Source organism: Lutzomyia longipalpis, chromosome 3, assembly GCF_024334085.1.
Source record: "Lutzomyia longipalpis isolate SR_M1_2022 chromosome 3, ASM2433408v1".
Classification (NCBI taxonomy): domain Eukaryota; kingdom Metazoa; phylum Arthropoda; class Insecta; order Diptera; family Psychodidae; genus Lutzomyia; species Lutzomyia longipalpis.
In genome coordinates, this window is record NC_074709.1 from 18,145,762 (window position 1) to 18,161,734 (window position 15,973).

General features: G+C 34.2%; 2 protein-coding genes across 2 annotated transcripts in view; both read right to left on the bottom strand.

Annotated features, from left to right (window-relative positions):
• The window catches only part of LOC129792365 (transient receptor potential cation channel subfamily A member 1), a 1,125,827-nt gene that overhangs the window by 284,342 nt on the left and 825,512 nt on the right, over positions 1 to 15,973 (bottom strand). The gene's annotated exons all lie outside the window — the stretch shown is intronic.
• The window catches only part of LOC129792430 (PIH1 domain-containing protein 2), a 927,269-nt gene that overhangs the window by 284,342 nt on the left and 626,954 nt on the right, over positions 1 to 15,973 (bottom strand). The window lies entirely within an intron of this gene.

Here is a 15,973-nt window from a genome sequence, read left to right on the forward strand (position 1 = left end):
AATGGGGCATTGAGTGAAAAAAGCGTGAAAAATTGGCACAAATTGCATTTTCATCTGTCGATGGGAATAATAGAACCTTTTGTTTGGCTATTCCAACAAATGTAAAATTCTTGCCCATTTTCACGCTTAATTTTCCAGGGCGCGAGAGTGAAAATAATAGTTTGGATTTGAAACTTTCTCAATGATTTGCCAATCTCATGTGGTTTCAACGTTTTAGTGGGAATCTGCCGGATGATTTTGTAGCTTTTAACACCAGAAAAGTGTGAATTTGTCATTTGTACGGAGTCAAAGAAGAGGAGCTCACTTGGGCATGAAACTGCAGTGTTTTCGCGCCAAACATTTCCCTCTAACATTCCATTTTCAATGCCCATTCCATCATTTACACCGCCACCAGTATTAAAGACGGCTGATTGTGGAAGGAATCCCAAAAGCGGCAAAAGGGATGCAAAGCTATTTTGATAAGCATCTACCCTTTGTTCCCAACAAAGCTTTTCATTCATTCTTTCGGGAATCTCACGAATTCTTTTTCGTTTAAAACACATTAAAGAGAATTTTTAAATATCAAAATTCTCTTAAATGGATCTCTTAAAGATTTTTACAGAATTCCTTAAATTCACTTTTTCATCGCAAAGGGTGTAGCATTTAAAATTTTTTTGTTTTTAATATAAACATGAAAATTGTTAAATGAAAATCTCAAAATTCAATTTTAAGAAAAAAATCTTGAAAATTACTTTACGAGAAAAAAGCGAAACAACCAAAAGAAGAATAAAGAGCTAAAAAACTCCACGACAAGACCTCTAAATAAGGGATGGTCACGTTATTTTGGAAACTCGGGGACTTTCAAGAGCGATTTTCAAGCCAATTTTTAAACCAAAATTTTGAAATCTACTTGCACTCTTGTTAAATGGCCAAATACTGATAAGAATTCAGTATTTTTGATTTAGAAAATAAATTTTTGTGCTCAAAAAATTTATTTGAAATTCTCACATTTTGGCCATTTTGTTCCTGTAGAGTTTCCAAAATAACGTGACCATCCCTTATTTTGAAAATCTCATTTAAATGTTTTGAAATCATTTTAAAAACTTTTTAAATCATTTTAATTCAATTTCTGATTTACGAATACGATATCACAGTCTAAACTAAAATCTTTCAAGATTCTGAAAACTTCTTTCCCTATTAATTTTATTAAATAATCAATTTTTTTAATCAAAGATTAATTTGACTCATTAATAAAATAATTTTTAAGACAAACATTACCCCAATAAATGAGAATCTAATAAATTGTTCGCTCAAGCTTCTCGATTAAAGCATCGCTTCAGTATATTTCAATCGACACAGTATTGATTTAACACTGAGAATCCCATTTCAATCGTTCTGAGAATCAATCTGAATTTCAGATGGATTTTTCTTCTCATAGCCCGCGCAGAGACATCAATTGGCAACAAAAGGCTTGGGCGTGAAAAAAAAGAACGAAAGTGACGATAAAAGTGAAGCTGCAATGGCTTCGATGGAATAATTAAATTTCTGCAGAGTAGTCTCACGTCTTTCTTTTTTACATTTTAATTGCTTTTCACCTATTCCGTCGTCATCTCATTCGCACCTTCCCGCATTGAAATGCAAATAGAACAAAATTGCTAATTTAAACGGAAATTTTTTTTATTATCACACCCCCGCGGCTCCCAATGCCTGAGATTCCTTCCATGATCAGCCATTGAGCAATCGATATCATATGCCGAAAAAAAAACGCCATCATCCATTAAATCGCGCAAACACAGCTTACAAAGCGTTCGAAGATATGAGAAAGAAAAATATGGAAAACAAAAAAAAATTGAATTGAATTAACCTTTATAAGGTTTCGCAGGTGGAGTTGAGGCTCCGTGAGGAAAAATTTAGGAGTTCTTTTTATTGTAAATAGAAACTAATATTAATAAAAATTTATTGTAATATTGTATTTATGGGAGACGAAGAAGAAAAGGCAGAAGAGGAAATAAATTATTCGTTAAACACAATAAAAATAGAGATAACGAGATTTTTTCTTCTCTAGACATTGTGGCTCTTAATTTCTTGTTCCATCATCATTCCCATGTGCGACTCGATAATTTGTCTAATGTCAAGGTTCCATTGGAATTTTCTGCCAAAAATTTATGTGAGATTAATTCAAATTCGGCAAACACACCCAGGGGCTAGAAACTAGCTTTAGTTGTGGTTCTCATTCAGCGTGAAAGGAGTTCTGTGGAAAGGTAAGTTGGAAAATTCCTAAAAATAAATTTCAGCAATTATTTTTCTGTTAGAAAATGAGAAATTTAGATACTAAATCTAATTTCTTGTCCAGCAATTCTTCAAATTGATCCAAAAACATTTTTTTTAACAATATAACTTTGTTAGAAAGAGATGAAAAAGAAAGTCAATCATAACGCGTCCAGTTATAAGAGTTGGTATACCACAACGCGGATGGGTCAGTCTATGCGTTGTAATTTAATTTTTAAGTAGTATTAGTAGGCAAAGGTGATTTTTTATATGAAATTCATCAATTCGAAAGACAAAAATGGTTATATCTCAAGTTCTATTGCACATACAGAAATTTCTTGACTAGTTTTGGAAAGGTATTCAAATAAGCTATAATCTGACATATATTTCAATACATTTCAAGGTCACCTCCAGAACACAAAATGGCGGTTTTTTGTTCTACCAAAACAGTTTTTTGCACTTTTCGTCCTAAAGGAATGGTTCTAGAGGTTTCTGATGTTCTAGATAGTTGTAGAGAATTGCAAAACCTTTAATTTGATACTAAATTGACCAAAATCGGACAATCCGTTCAAGAGATATGGCTCTTAGAACTTTTCAAATTCAAGAATTTTTCAAATGGCCATATCTTCTAAACGGCGACATAGATTTTCTTCATTTTCGGACTGATGAAAGATATTGAGTCAGGCTACAACATATCAACATTTAAAAGATTTGCCTAATGGGGATTCTGAGATATTGCCCCTTAAAGTTAGGCAATTTTTGTTTTTGTTTTTAGCGCCTCTTGCGGATGTTTTTGGAACTTGGAATGTTCTAGACAGTTGTAGGGCTTATCGAAACCTTTCATTTGATACCAAGATGGTCAAAATCGGTCAAGCCGTTCTCGAGTTATATCGAAAAAACACTTTTTGCTTTAGGCCGCCATATTTGCTAAACCGCTCGACCGATTTTCAAGTATGAATTGTTGATGAAAACGTCTCACTGAGCTCTACAACATACTAAAATTTCAAACCTGTAGCTGTAAGGGAAGTGGTTGATGGTAGTTCAAAATGGCGGACGGCGGCCATCTTAGATTTTGAAAATGCGAAAAAATGAAATTTTACACCCACATTTCTATAGAAAACTTCAAACCGGAAGTCTCTATCTCTTGCCGTTCTCGAGCTATAAGACAAAGTTTAGCGCACCGGCCGGCCGGCAGGCCGGCCGGATCAAAAAATTTCCACCACCATTTTCGTAATGTGGGATGTCTAAAACGTGCTCATACCAAGTTTGAGCCCGATCTGAGGTGGTCGGTTTTTCCGATGATTACAATACTTGGTATGCCACGATTGTGGTATACCAACTAATAATTTAATAGTCAGAAATTAACAAGAAAAAGAGAAATAAAATTTTGATCTAATTAATTTAGCTGATTCATTCACTCAGCGAGTAAAAAGCTTTCTTCCTCTTTAGAAGCCATAAAAAATTAATTAATATTTTATTGTGGTTGTGTAAAAATTCTCAATAAAAAATCAGATGAGATCATTCATTTTGGCACCTCCTGTTCCAGCTAGTTGTTAGCCCCCAAGACCTCGCAAATCAGCGGCAAACGACCACGAGTGTTCCGGCCACGGGGAGATCCACCATAAACAATGCTATTAAATTGACTCGCGCCACTCTGACTCACCGGCAGCGTCTTTAGATCTCAACTTCGCAGGAGGTGGCAGTAACTGATACCCAGGATGAGATCATCATTCAGCTTCAGCGACTCCACTTTGTCTGCTGCGATCCATGAATTTTGGTCAATTTAATTAAATCTTTTCGTGATGTTCTCCGGACGTTCTTATATTCAAATTTTCTAGCTCAAAGTCAGCTCTTTTTTTGGCAAAATTTTCCGCTTGGACAAATTCTGCTGTGGTGGCGATTTTTTTCCTCACCCACACCACAAAATCACATCCCGGTCGGATTAATATTTATCAGGGTGGGAATTGTGTACGTTTTATTGAATTATTGGGGGTGTGTGGACCAATTGAAATAATCGGATCCGACATACTCATTCGGTACATCACCCCCGCGCCACCCCTCTCAAAAAGCAGAGTATTAAAATTCGAACGTGTTTGGGGGTTGATTTTGCGGAATGTGAATTTAGGGGTGGCATGCACACATTTTTGGACGGAAGAACATTCACCCCGCACCATGTGAGCGGCCCAAAATAATCTGAGGCTTATCGGTGCGATTCAAAGAGGTGTCCTTGTCGTAAAAGTGGTGATCGTCACGTTTCACATCCTAAAGCTCTTCCTCTCTTCCCACCCTTTTCTGTATGGAATTTTATATACACCTTTTCCACACCATCGCACTCTCCCCCAATATGTGGGGGTAGGAATTCACATGAAAATCTTTCGTGCCTTCACAAATCACGGAAACCCCCCGAACAGAGCCTTTTCCTGTCTTGCAAATTGCTGTGAAATGGTGCTCAAAAACCTCTCTGCTAAATTCACTTTACTCAAATGAAAATTGATTTTCCATCTGCTAATTACCAGTCAGTATACTTCTTTTTCTCGCACCCAGCACATTAAAAAAAAGAATGGAGAAAATTAACTCATTTAACGAAAGGAAAGAAAAAAAAAACTTTAATCTACTTTACATTTTAATTTCACAGAAATTCAAATAAATTATTCTTTCATGTTCCAAATTCGGAGAATGTTGTTTTATTTAGTTCAGAAGTCTTTAACATGTTTCCTCAATGGGTCTATTTAAGCTGATGAAGTATTTCTGGCATTGGTTTCTCGCGTGATGTGGCATGGGGTGTTTTACGGAGTTTTTTTGCAAAGGGAAAAATGTAAAGCAAAAATGCGAAGAGTGTGAGAAAAACTGGGAAAAGCTGGCAAGAAAAATTGTTGCATAAAATGAATTTTTAAATTGAACTTTAATATAAAAAGCAAATAAAATTGTTAAAGAACAATTTAAATTTGTTTTCATGTCACTTTTTTGGAAGAAATCATTTGAAGTTTAAATAAACTAAAATGCTTAATTTCACAGAAAGACTTTATAGATTTTAAGTCAAATGTGATTTTATTGTAAAACACGTATATTAGGGTGTCATGCACATATTTCAGGGGTCATACACATATTTCCGGGTGTCGTGCACGTGTTTTAAAGTGTCATACACATGTTTAGAGTGTCATGCACATGTTTAAGGGTGTTATGCACATATATTAGGGCGTCATGCCCCATGTATTAGGGTTTCATGCACATGTTTAAGGGTGTCATGCACGTGTTTAAAGGTGTCATGCACATATTTTTTATTTATGCTTATATATTCGGGTGTCATGCACATATTTTTGGATGTCATGCATATATATTCAGGTGTCATGCATCTTCATTAGGGTGTCATGCATCTTCATTAGGGTGTCATGCACCTATATTAGGGTGTCATGCTTATATTTTAAGGTGTCATGCAAGTGTTTTAGGGTGTCATGCACATATTTCAGAATGTCATGCACATATTTCAGAATGTCGTGCATGTTTTAGTACTTGGCGGTGCTTTGTGATCTCAAAATATTCAGGGAGCATAAAAACATAGCTCTCTAGCTCAAAGTTATTAAATATCTATCCACAATAAAATATTTTCAAAATCGAGCACTTGAATCAGCGTATGATTCAATGATCTTCAAATGGTTAAAGTTATCAGCCCAGCTAAAATGTTTTTTTTAAAGAAATTTGAGTCGATTCTGTCAAAAACCTTTTCTTACAACTATTTTAACAATCTATTGTCGTTCCATAAAAGAAAAACAGAATTTTGTTCCTACAGGAAATGATCTAAAAATGATTTAAAAACTCTCTAAATTTTAAAGCTATTTAAAAGCAATAAAAAACATAACTTTAATTAAAAATAAAATAATTTTTCAACTTCACAACAGCGAAAACAATTACAAACAAATTCAGGGATAGTGGAAATTGCCACCAAAAGCTTCAATATCATGCAATTATTTCCATGTTCCAGACTAAATCACATTTTTCATTTTTTGCGTCAATTAAAACTTCAAGTATGAAAATTAATTTTAAATTTGCGTGGTTTTTCCTCTTGGTCCCTACAAATGAGAAAATATGAAATTAAACATTTATATTGCATTTTCCCAACTCGCAATACCCATTTGAAGTTGTTTTTTTCGTTACCTGCTCTCAAAATGAGTTGAATTGTGATATATGTTTTAATTGTGTTGCAGCAATTTTAATGATCAATTTGGGCGGAAAAAAAGTTGGTTAGTACAAAAGTTAATGTAATTGCAATGTGAAACCCAGAGCGATGATTGAATGATTTGGGTGCATGGCATTTTTCATCATCCATTCGTCAATTGAGACATACACCCACCAACAATTCCGCGGGTGGAATCAAACACCTCATGGAGTCAACCGCATGGGTTCTGGGCCTACCGTCCAATGGCCCCGCAAAGTCAAACAATGTGTCCCAACATTGCTGTGGATAATTTGCGGGTTACGCAAAACATTTCCGTTCGTGGCGAAAATGCCAAATAAATAGAAGTTTTATCAGCATGAAGGAAAAAAAAAGAGCACCATCATGCTCTTTCATCTAGAAATTGTGTGGGTGGTTTTTCGGTTTGTGTGTTGTTTTTCTTTTTTTCTTCTGTGCCGACCACAGAATTAAAGTGGAAACCTGGAGGCAAAAGATTGAAAACCCAACGAGTCAGCGTGGATGGATTTTTCCTCGTTCTCCGCACACAGCTGGAGAAATTGCAAATATCATTAAATCGATTCAAACCACATGGATAGAAAATGTGGGTATGACGATAGGATATTGAAAGCTCTCCACAACCCTCCTCGTCCTCTGCCTCCGTGTATCCTCATTGCATCCCACGGCGAGTTTCGTCGGTGCTTTTCCTGCGGGAGGTGTGCGAGGTCAATCCGTGCTGCGGATGAAAATTTTGTGGATTTATATCAAAACTCCTAACTGCTAATTTCCGTTTTTGGTTGTACCCCACACCTACCCACCATAATGCACATATAACTACCTTTCTCATTATTTTGTACACGTTCAGAGATGGACATTGGCAATTTGGGGCGATTGGGTTGAATTCTGCTTTCGCGGAAACCAAACGATAAATACACCGGAATGTTCATAAAGTTTCCGGATAAGGCTATAAAATGAAAATTGATTTGATAAATCGGAAATGAAACAATATTGTTTAGTCGAAACTGAATTTACAATAAATTCACCAAATCAATTTACTTTTTAAAATATTTTTTTTATATTTAATTTAATTTATTTTTTTAATTGTTAAAACAGATTTTTTTTTAAATATTTTCTGACTGTGATCTAAGTAGAAAAGAAAAGCAAAAAAAATTGCAATTTACATCAAGTTTATTAAATTGAAATAGGTAATAAGAAATTCTAATAGATTGGATCGATTGGATAAATCGAAAAGTTTTTTAGAATATTTTGGGAGAAAATTTATAAAAATCTGACTTAAAACTAATTTTTCTATACAATTTTTAATTAAAAATTCGTGAAAAAGTAATATTATTAAGAATATGATGTGATGATTAATTAACCGTAAATCAATTTGTGAAAAAAAAAATAAAAAGGCGAATTTTCAGTCATTTTTTTTGTCTTATGTATTCTTTTTAATGTTGTACACCCTGAAGAAGGACTCATACATTACTAAACGTCAGCAAAAAATGTACTGGTAAGTTTCACTTACGGGCTGTAATTCTTCCTTCAGAGGTCAGTCCAAGTATGATATTTGATGAAGATTAAGGTGAAATGTGGCAGAAAATTCAAGTGTGTCATAAATTGGGGGTGGCAAACTCTGGGGAAGGATGACTCGCGCATTGGCTGTAATTCCTGGCGCGAGTCATCCTTCCCCAGAGTTTGCACCCCCAATTTATGACACACTTGAATTTTCTGCCACATTTCACCTTAATCTTCATCAAATATCATACTTGGACTGACCTCTGAAGGAAGAATCACAGCCCGTAAGTGAAACTTACCAGTACATTCCCTTTTCTTATTAATCCATACTCTGCAGCTATCTATTAGACTTTGCATTTACATATATTTAACTTGGCCTCTGAAGGAAGAATCACAGCCCGTAAGTGAAACTTACCATGTACATTCCCTTTTCTTATTAATCTATACTTTGCAGCTATATATATTTTACCGTTATATTTTACTTTGCATTTATATTTATATACTTGATATGTTTATATAAAGCGCCCCGCTTCGCGGGGCGCCAAAAGGTTTAAATACTATTTTATATTTTTATGTATTTACATATATACTTATATATATATATATATATATATAAGGCGCCCCGCTTCGCGGGGCGCAGGTTTCCTATATATTCCACTATTTGTTCATACTATGTATTTAAAATTTCAACATTCATTTACTTACATAACCTCTTAAAATAAAGATCAGCTCAAAATCAGATTAGTATAGAGCCCAAAATATTATATGCTTCCTTTAGAACGCCATATCTCCGAAACGGCTCGATAGATTTTCTTGAATGACCTATCGTTGGAAAGGTCTTGACCTCAACTATAACATATTAAAATTTAATCAAAATTTATGATCTAGTTTTCGAAAAATTCGAGTTCGAAATTTTCGAAAGGTTTGTTTTTGATTTTAGCGCCTCTTGCGGTCATTTCTCGAAGTTGCAATGTTCTAGACATTTGTAGTGTTTTACGAAACCTTTCATTTGCACTTGAGTTGATCAAAATCGGAGCAGCAGAACCCGAGATATTTAATGCTAACTTTAGAGCGCTATATCTCTGAAACGGCTCGATAGATTTTCTTGAATGACCTATCGTTGGAAAGCTCTTGACCTCAACTATAACATACTAAAGTTTAATCAAAAGTTATGATTTAGTTTTCGAGATATTCATCGAAAACTAATCGAAAGTTTTGTTTTTGATTTTTGGCCCTCTAGCGGGCACTTTTGAAACTTCTGATGTTCTAGAGAGTTGTAGGGCTTGTTGAGAGCTTTCATTTGACCCGAAGTTGATCAAAATCGGTCAAGCCGTTCTCGAGTTGTGATCGATTTTCGATAAAAAATTGTGACGGCCATATTGGCTAAACGGCTTGACCGATTTTCGAAAATGAAGTATCGTTGGAAAGCTCTTGATGGCCCCTATAACATACCAAAATTTCAGATCTCTAGCTATTATAGGGGCTGAGATATCGGCAAAACAAATTTTTGGGGTTATCCAAAATGGCGGACGGAGGGGAGGGGGGTTGAATTTGACCTCATAATCGGATGTCTTCCAGTTGATATTTAAACTTTGCCGTTTACCGCAAGTCTCTATCTATTACCGTTCTCCTGCAATTAAACTTTATGCCACGGCCGGACGGACGGACGGACGGCCGGCCGGACGGACGGAAAATTTTTTTGGAGCATACGTTTTTTGGAATGTGGGGATCCTAATTCATGCTTATACCAAGTTTGAGCCCGATCGGACAACATTGCATTTTAGGTGGTACACAGAAGCTGTGCTATTCTTTTCTTCGAAAGAATCACAGCTAATAGCCTAAAAACGACCGAAAATCTGCCTTTTTAATTTTTAATACTTTTAATTATTTAGTTAAAAGTCGTTGATAAAACTCTTCGAATTTTAAATTTTTTGAACTGTCCCTGTTTTATCTTTAAAGTAAAAATTCCTTAATTTTTTGATCCTAAGAATTGTCTTAATTGGTGGCGAAGAAACCCTTGAAATTTTTGAATTTTGGACTGAAATTTCAAGAAAATTTCAAGGGTTTTGATCGCTGAATGAGGCCCAATATTTCATTTTTTTTTAAATTTTTTTTGTTTTTTTCAAACTTATAAAACAAACAATCGAGAGGAATTTTTTTAATGATTTTTTATTTTATCGGGTCCTACTTAAATTTTAATATATTTTTTTTTAATAAAATTTTAGCATAGAATTTTCCATTTTAAGCAGGAAATAGAAAAAAAACAAAAGACTATCAAATATAAAAATTAATAAAAAAAAATTTACATTTTCCGCAGATTTTTTTTTCTAAAACTCATTTTATTCTATGCCATTGTCCGCGATCGAAAACTTTCACATCACACCGGTTATGAGTACATAAACTTTTGTACAAACGTTATTCCGATAGATTTTACATTTAGATGCAAAAATAGAGGTGAATAAATTTGAAAATAGTTGTGTTTCCATCCAACCGTACAATATTTTACTACTCTCCAATAATATTTCCCTAACATTGTTCATATAAATCCACCCACACACACCCCAATCTAAAATGCGGGTTTGTTGTGTGTGGAGCTTTTGAGGACGATGCCGGAGCACATTTTCGTGCCGAATGTTTAATTTATTCGCAGCAAATTTGTAATTTGCCAAAGTGGAATAGCCTGGCAGGCAGGGAAGGTATGGGATTTTCGGGGGTAGGGGGGGGGGTGGGTTTGAGAAGATGTGTGGGGCATGGAAATTAATTAAATGGGTTACCCAAGCAACACGCCACGACTACTGACTGCTTTGACAACTTTATGTAGTACTTTAAGACGTCGTATTTTTGGGTTTTCACGACTAGTCAAAACTCTTTTCTCAATATTTTAATTATTATTGCATCCCTGTTTATAATTGAGTAATATAAGTGGTCGTCGCCTTTTACTCTACGATTTAACATAAAAATAATATACAAAAACTGAATGCTTAGCAGTTTTTAAGAAAAGTAGTCGTAATGTTGTCGTAGTTCTGACAACATTTTGTAATGAGGATCCGTAAAGTTGTCGTGAGTAGTCGTGAACATAAAATCCAATTTTTGCTTAATCTTTTAATATAAATCACGTTTTGAAATGCTTTCATCGTTGTAATTTACTTATAAACAATTCCTGGATACATTTTAGTGCAAAATATTGATTAAAATTACAATAAAACGCAATTAAAGAAAAACATGAGAATGACCACGAAAAGGAAGTCTTAAAGAAGTCATAATGCGTTGGACAAAATATTGAATATTCCTGTGGTTATTATTTAGTTACAGAAACTAATTTTACATGATAATACTATTTACTGCATTTATCATTGGAATAAACAATTTTGAATTTTCTTCTTTAATAAAAAAAAAATAAAAATTAAAAAAATATTTATTTGTAACCGACTCATTTCTACGACAACCAAAAATAAGTCTTAAAGAAGTCATAATGCGTTGGACAAAATATTGAATATTCCTGCGGTTATTATTCGATTAGAAAAACTAATTCTACATAATAATTTTATTTACTACATTTATCATTGGAATAAACAATTTTGAATTTTCTTCTTTAATAAAAAATAACTGAAAATTAAAAAATATTTTTTTGTAACCGACTCATTTCTACGACAACCAAAAATAAGTCTTTAAGAAGTCGTAAAATACGGTATCACGCAGCTGAAATTTTTTGTAATTTGAAGAAATTGCTGATTATTTATAAAGTAAAAATATCTTCAAAGGGTTTGTTTTAATGGAGCACACATCTTTAGCTGTAATTTTAGTTTCTGTATTATTTAGAAACATGTTAAAATTACATTTTAATGAACGACTACCAAAAAGAAGTCTTTAAGAAGTCGTAAATATTGGAATGAATTTTGACAAATTTTATTGTTTTTTGAACCTTTTTAAATTATTTAATAATTTTATCATCTTTGTGAATTATCAGCGAATTTTATTATTGAATATCGCAAAGAATTTTACGATATTTTAAGATTTTTACAATATTGTGTTGCATAACCTCATTCCGGATGAACATTCCGGCAAATTGTTCACAAGTCCCAAACATCGTAAGCTTTTCCCTTACCTCATCATTATGATTCAAATGTATGCAACTGAAGATAAAAATATATTTATACTTTTTAACACAATATGTATCTAACTAATATTTTATTTTAACGAATATTCACATTTCTTAAAAATTATATGCATTCAAGTGAATAATATTTAAATATCTTCAGTTCTTGGAATTCAATTATGGGTACCTGAAAAATATACCCTTTATGACCCTCAGACTTAAAAAGTGTTAAGGGCAATAAAATTTGCAGTGCGCAGGTAAACTTTTCTCAATAACTATTTTTGTTTTCCATGAAGTTTACAGGATAATCTTTAAGTTTATCCCATTTCTAAGTAAAAGAACAGATAAGATGTCATAAAAAATCTAAAATATTATTTTATAAATTTCTTTTTGTTTTTAAAAACTCTTATAAAATCTTATAAGATCACACGTTTTTTATACTAATAATTATAGAAAGCTTTTAGAGAATTCCTTCTTAGCAATATTTGTTTATTGACAATATTTGTGAATTCTTGCAAAATAAGGTATGCAATTCACAAAAATGGTGGAAAAATCGTCGGTTTTATCACCACTCTTTACATCTGTTCTAAAAATTCCATGGAACGTACAAATTATGCTGATGTAACTGACTAAATTCATGAATGCGGCTGCTTTTGATCGCCCAAATTAATTTCACTATTTTTATAAAATATTTGAGTAAATTTATATAAATAAAATTCACATTATGCGCTAGTACAAGCATTCGCAAAGCAAATACTTAACATATGAATTAATTTGAGATAAAAAAATATTTATTTTTAGTTAAAAATTTTAATAAATAGTCAAAATTTTTATTTGTTCTCAATATATTTGCCATATTATGACATATTTCCTGTCGAGGATATAGTCTCGCATAAAATTATTAGCATATATACGCATGAAATTTTTTATTTCTATATGTGGCAAAATATTAGTGAATATTTCTAAGAGAAGGGACGACATGAAACGGAGAACATTTTTGTGCACCCAAAATGTGCTTCACCAGGTAATTTGGAGAGAGAGTGAGTGCAATAAATATGAACGAGAAGGGCAAAAAAGCATACAAAATGTACAAAAATGTTTCACTAAATGCAAAATGTTGCAAAAAAATTTTTGCCTAAATCCAGGAATTTTCACGTCGTAAAGTATTACGTAAAGTTGTCAGCTTCGACCAAAAAATGTACTACTTGATGATTCCCAAAGTAATGTTATACGACTACTTTACGTATAAGTTTATGTATTACATTATGTACTACTTTATTTTCGAATGTAGTACATTACGACTACTTTGAGTTGCTTGGGTAGAGAGACTCACAAACTACACATAAACACACACACATCCACCCCTTGCCTTTGGTACTGCATCGTGTTATTGGAATAACAAGAATCAAGCCTTTTGGATGTTGGATGACGGAAGGAAAGGGTTAACGTCTTCCGGCGTAATTCAGAGGAACAACAACATAAACTCGAGTACGGGAGGAGTTTGTTCCGTAAATTGCTCCAAGGAGCATTTCAAAGCAAGACCGGAGGTTTGCGAAATTTAGTCACAAGTTTTTCATTTAAAATGCATTCACCATTCGTATTTCAATTAATGCTCAACACTTTGAGTCTGTGAAGGATTTTCCATTTGGGGATAAAATTGAGAGGAAGTTGAATGGATTGTAATGAGATTTTCTTCCTCATCCCGTGGTTTCTCTCTTTAATTTTCTTTCTATCCATAATAGGGGGGTTCGCGTAGAGAAATCTCTGTTATTTCTCGGCAAATTTGGTTGAAAATTTTAATATTTGCATAAAATTTGTACCGTAATTTTTGCACGCATCAATTTTCTCTGAAACATACAATTGTCTCGCGAAATTTCTGTACTTCTCCGAGAACTTTTTGCCATTGTTCTGATGCCAGAATCATCCGCGAGAACCGTAAAATTTCTTTTTGATTTTGCTGTGTATCTTATTAAATTGCTTGCGTGAAGTTTCTGCGAGGAAACAAAAAGATTCTTTGTCATCGCAACAGCATAAAAGGTTCCATGACATTTGAATTTATTAATTAAAAATGGACTTGCTGAGTGGAATTTTGTTGCAGGAAATGCATTATGAGCTTGATTACTGACAGCGAGGAAGAGGAGGGGATGCCGACTTTGTAATCTGCCCAGGAAGCTTCTTTTGGGAAAGATATGTAATATAGAAGGAAAAGGAAGGAGATTTAACAATGATGAGGAATTCTTAAGCAGTGTTGAGTGATTCAAGGTGGAATGTTAATCAGAAGACGTCTTTTGTGATTCACTCGTATATCAGGAATTCCTTTATAGGAGTGTATTGCTGAAATGCTTTCGTATATTTTACTCTCTGGGTTTGTGAGATTGCGTCCTTTAATCTTTTCGCAATATACAGACAAGGGCATCTCCTTTTAGAACATAAGGATCCAGCTCTATCTCATTAACCAAGAAATGCTTGCAACATAAATTGCGGAGGGGAATTTGGCTAATTCAATTAATTAAGCTTCCAATTTTTTTTTCGTCTTACCCAGATCATGCTGACGAAAGAAAGACATTAATTCCCACGTCGGTGTAACACACCAAAAATTCGTCTCTAATGAAATTCCGCAGCAATTCAGTGAATTCGGACAAAAACATCATCGCACTGCCTCAATGTCAAGTTTAATTGCAAGAAATTTTTCATTGTTGAGCCCTAAAGAAAAGCTCCTCGCTGAGGTTTTATTTCTTCATATTTTCTTGGGGTTCTCGCAATGGATTTCCCGCCCCCAATCCATCCCGGAGCTCCTCGACATTTCCAGGAAATTCCCTTCAGGGGATGGAAAATGTATGTTCCGGAACCGTCAAAAAGACAAACAAGCACAGTCCCACGGATTTTGCACCCTTCTCCGTCAACCACACATGATCGCAATTTTGACTTTAATTTAACTTTTGAAGTATATAACACAAAACACACTCGGCGAACTTTTAATTAGAGCTTTCAACTGCCAGACGGTTTTTGGTTTTTCCGTCACCCCATTTGCACCCCCTTCTCCCCCGCTACCCCATCACAACCAACCCCTCTCACACCCCCACCCCATTTGACGGTCTCAATTTCCAAAGCTTCAACACAACACCTCGCAACCATCCCGCAAATATTGCCTCGATGAGGACTCTCGGCAAAAGTTCTCTCTCTGTGCGAATTTTCATCCCCATTTCGCTTTTAATGCGGCTTTGTTTAGACTAAAACATCCTCGTCTTAATGTTTAATTTCCCACATACAATCGGGAATAGATGCGAAAATTTCCCCAGTGTGTAGTTTCTAGGTAACCACAGAGTTGTCTTAATTAGCACCGCGAGCAATTTTGCAAAACTTCTTGCGCTAACCCCTTATTTTGCCCCTTTTGCCCTTTTCGCCACTTATTCCGTGAACTATGTACGTATACAGGAGGTAATTAATCAAAAATGCACCCCAAAATTCTCATTGCAATTGAAGGGCAATTTATACGAAGTTCCTCGATGGTGTAACAACATCATACCCTTGGCCTAAATCACCATGAAGAGTAACTGTCTATGACCACTCTCCATGTCACAAACATTTCTCAATTTATGAAGAAATGCTCCTCGACTTTCCGTCTTTGTGGTCTCTTTGTTGGTCACCTACCGGAGGAGCCCTGTCTGGGCAGTAGACCATGGGTTGAGTTGATAGAAATATAGATAAAGATTCTAGCAGAGTTTTAAATAAAACAGAAAATTAATTAATTTCTCTATTTTTTCATCCAGATGAAAAGATCAATTAAATTTTTCAGAAGTCCTTTATTTTCTGAAATTATTTTTTTCTGACAAATGAGTTTAGTTAAATGTCAAAAGGAAAATTCTAGGTTTAACCGTGAGCTCAGAATATTAGAATTATCTAGATCCTAGAATCAGCCTTAAGAATATAATAGTTTTCTCTCA